Source organism: Sipha flava, unplaced genomic scaffold, assembly GCF_003268045.1.
Source record: "Sipha flava isolate LNK unplaced genomic scaffold, YSA_version1 121_pilon_pilon, whole genome shotgun sequence".
Taxonomy (NCBI): Eukaryota; Metazoa; Arthropoda; class Insecta; order Hemiptera; family Aphididae; genus Sipha; species Sipha flava.
This window is the reverse complement of record NW_020271747.1, coordinates 1882731-1887579: the sequence shown is the minus strand read 5'-3', so window position 1 is coordinate 1887579 and position 4849 is coordinate 1882731.

The window sequence follows — 4849 nt, the reverse complement described above, 5'->3', positions numbered from 1 at the left end:
ACACACACACACACACACACACACACACACACACGTATATATTTATATGTACAGGCGCGCGCTGCACCCGAAGATAAATACGTGACAAATGGCTCGTTCTTATCGACGACGGCCCGAGGGCGAGTCCTGCGCACCCATTACACATATACATATATACGTGCGTGTGTGTGTGTGTGTGTGTGTGTGTGTGTGTGTGTGTGTGTGTGTGTGTGTGTGTATTATACACACACACATCGTGTACGTCGCATTATAAGAAATCAATCGGCTCCTAACTCGATCAAGATAACGCGTGCGGAGTATAATGTACATTATCAGGATTGACCGTCGCCGCCACTGACGCTGAAGCATTCCCGCTGAGAAACACTAATAATATGTGCACACTGCACACACGCACACACGACCGTTAAACGGTCGAAAATAACGAAGGGCGTTATATTTTCAAAAAAAAAAAAAAAAACAACATATATTGAGTACATATACGTGTTTATTTGGACGGTGGGGCTGATGCGCAGGATGCAGGACTATTAGCGCAATGTCCCGTGACCTCCACCCGCAGGATCGCCCGATGGTATATAATAACAATAATATATATGTTACGCACGTTTGACCGTTCGGAGATTGCGCGGCAACAAAAAAAAAATTAATACCGTTCGCGACACGTGCAACCCTCCCAAGTAGACGCTGTGGCCGAAGGATGAGAGATGTATACAGCCCAATATTGTGAACATCGATGTTGTGCGTACGACTAATCGGCGCGGCTGTTCCTGCGGTGATGACAACAACAAGGGTCCCCGATTTTGGCGTCTTTCTTTCGTTTCGGGTTAAGCCTCCAACGAAGTTTTGCGTATACGACCACCATAACCGATTCTATATTATATAATACGCACCCGGGTTAGTGTCCTATTTCATGCATACATATATATATATATATATATTATATGATTATATAGAGTCCGGGTTGTGTACCTCAAAACACAAAATGCTGATTAAAAACCATTTTACAACGATATATGTGGTACCAGACACACACACACACTTACACTGTTCACCCACCCACACATTTAAATCAACCACCCACGGTTGTAACACGTGTGCGTGAAAAATATATTTTAGTGTTCATAATATGCATGTGCTTTATTCGTATCACCCCCGAGCTATTGGTTTGCAGCGGTTGCCATCAAAGACGAACGGAGATAAGATAGTGCACCCCAACTATCGGGGGTATGCAATTGTAATGATTTTTCAGTTTTTATCTGTTCTCGAATAAATCACATGGACGCAAAAATATCGAATATCAAAAGCCTTCCCACACGTCAGATGGTCAAGGTCAAAAGATAAAATCAATGCGATACGAGTGGGTATAAACGTTTGGACGACCAAACCATGTGTGCATAAATTGGTAGATATATTGTATGTTTTATCTTTAAAAAATTTGCTCTACGTGCAAACAAAAAGAAAAATAATCAATGTGTGCGTAATCAACCGCATAAGTGATATTTTCTTTAATTGGATTTTCCATATGAAGCGTTTTACGTTGTTATACAAATCTTCTCGATTGCAATCGTCCGTGTTGCAGTGCACGTACGTCAACAAGTTTATGAACAATAAACGGACCATAAAAGTCGCACCTATCTATGCTTCGATAGACATAATTGGTGTGAATTTCATAATGCTAATCGCATGTAATGTACTGCGATTTATCGCGTAACGAGCAGAAAACATAAACTGTTTAAATTGAAAAAAATACTTCTACACGTTAAACAATATAATAGTTTTAAAATTACTATTCTTAATAATACTGTAATTTGCATGAGATTTACTTACCTGTAAAGTATATTGTGTGTAAAACAAACCGTTTTGAAGGAATAAAAAGGAAATAGACAAACATACGAGGAGTACAAATATTCTGTTCGCAACAAAATATGTTAAATTATGTTAAGTCAGTTGATTTTATTTAGAATCTCTCTGAACGCGTTCGTAACGCATAGAAATCGGTAAATCATATTTACAAAACACAATTGTGTTACGCTGTTGTGTACAATTAATGTACATTTGCATGGCGTATGGAACGGGCGCAGTGGTAAGCAAGTGTGTACCCAACCAAGGGGGGGGTTCGGATCTGGATCCCCCATTACAATTTCTACATACTCAACGATTTAATAGTAAATAGTATAATAATAGTATATAGTGCATTTTAATTTCCTATAATTAGATAAAATAAAAGTTTTGGCCCCCCCCCCCCATAAAATATTCTTGGGTACGCTCCTGGTGGTAAGCTTTTCCGCGTCTGCTCTAGAACTACTGTGTTCAATCCGTAATAATTTCGTTAGTAGACCATATTATTGTCGAGATCACTAACAAAATACAGTATCGGAGAAAACGATGATTACGCAAGCCGAACGTCACACGTAACGCGAAATGTGTATCCTCGTGGTATTGTAAACATTGTACATTTTAATAAATAAAAAAACTTATTTGATTTTATTTTATTTCACTAGTATTTTGCTGTAGTAAATCGACGACGCCCGTATCGAGTGACACGGATCGAGCAATAAATAATAGTACGATCTCAAATAATTATAGTATATAATACTACGGTACGATTAGTATTTATCATCGACGATGTTACAAGAACCCGCCGGTATACGGGTCGTAAATGGGGTATTCCGCGAGACATGAGTGTACGTTGCGCGCGCGAAGCACTACGGATCGGACACGCCGATACGTCTGGTCGAGACGAAATAATACGTTTTTAATATTGCACGGAGTGACGATAGCATGGTAATAATAGTATTCGTAGTATTTGTACTTGTTAAGATAACTTCGGGCCGATTGGGCTGGGATAACACACGTCGTATAATTATTGATATGAGACACGTGGCACGTTTAAACCGACATCGGGCGCAAATATAGAACAAAAATATATCCAACGGCCTAACATGATAAGGCAGGTAACAAATATACGTCTGCGCGTTGCCGAGTGAGTTCTTTACACTGTGTAAAGTTTACAGATAAAATACAAAAATACACAAAAAAATTAAACAAAAATACTTCATACCCGGACACGTGTATGGTTATTAAATAACGTATACCTGCACGTGGTATTTTGCACGTTCTATAAATATGACCATGATATAAGTATTTCGATCAACTTAAAACTGTTTTATTACAAAGCGTCATATTTACCGTTTATATTAGAAAGTTATATTAACGACTCTAATTTACTTCGCAACAATGGTGCAAGCGTTTCCGTAATAATTGCGCTAATGATCATCGACGTCTACTATTCAGTGTCAAATTCATCTAGTGCTTGACTTGGAAAAATTAAAGAAGAGGAACTCTATTTACTTTAAAAAAAATAGCAACTCCAAAATTTGTTATGCGTTATAATTATAATATAATAATAGTAAAGTGACGCTAATATTTCTGAAAATTAGTTGGGGTACTCTGTTCCCCTGCGTCCCCCTTAAGTCGAGCACTGAATTCATCGGGAGTGCAAATTGCACCGGGGATCTCGGCTGATGTCTTAAATGAAAAATCTGAGACCAATTTTCTTTATAAGTACATTTAATGGAAAATTAAAATCACCTATTGGAGGCCTGATAAAATTGAGAAAAATTAGCATTTTTCGGTGTTTTTGTTATGCAATAAATGTTTGTAAACAGTATGCCCATTACCGTATCGTCATTTGAAACATCGATTACGTATCGTCACTTGATTATGGAAATATTAAATAGACATTAAACAGATATTGATAAAATCGGCGGTGCTAAGAAAGTAGATTTACAGTGTGCCATACATTTAAAATGTTACGAACGGTAGGCGCAAATTGGGGGGGGGGGGGGGGCTTGGGTGTGCTTAAACCCCAATTTAAACTTCTCAGGCGAGGATGGTTGTCCGTGGCGCACAAGAAGCTTGTTCGACAGTTTCAAATTCGGTTGTTCCCTTAGGGACCGGAAGAATACAATTTTCTGCTCATATTATACAACCAATGACGAGAAAGGTTTCAGTTCCCTCCTACCGACCAATTCCCGTCTATACTTGTGCCTATGCCCACCGTACGTTTTCGCGTTCCATTGATCGCCGTATCGTTATAGTGAGGTTTCGATTTTCAATAAGCCGTTTGACTCGTACAACCGGTAAACCGCGCGTATTTACATATAAACATACGCACATCATATTCACGTTTACAAAATAATGTACACAGAAAAAGAATATCCCCTTTATCCGTTGTGTGTGCGCGCGCGCGTGTGTGTGTATGTGTATTTTTTTCACAACATGTCGTCGTCGGATATTTCACAAGTGCGCACGCGTACGGCGGAAAATAAAAATTTTATTTAAAAAAAAAAACAAAGCGCAGCTGAACTGTATATTACTATACACACGTATATATTATTATCCTGCCGCGTACCTATATGTGTTATTACTATACAATATTATATTTTTTATACCGATCGTGTACATATATACGGGAGCAGTGTGTGTGTGTGTGTGTGTGTGTGTGTGTGTGTGTAAGTATATAAAGATGCACACGACATGTTTGTATTTAAATCGATGTATTTAAAATGAAAAAGAAACCAGTTGTGCGCTGTCGCTGCTCCGGCGGACCGGACCTAACCAAGGTCCCCCTTTTGATTTTAATACTTTGTCAAAACCTTATACATGTGTGCGCGCGTATATGTGTGCGTGTATGTGCGTACGTTGATTACAATATTTCTAAGGAGTATTTTTTTCTCCCCACGTGCGTGAGTATGTACCATTTCTTGCCCACATCCTCTTAACTCGTCGACTGCTACTACAATTACTACTACTACTACTACTACTACTACTACTACTACTACTACTACTA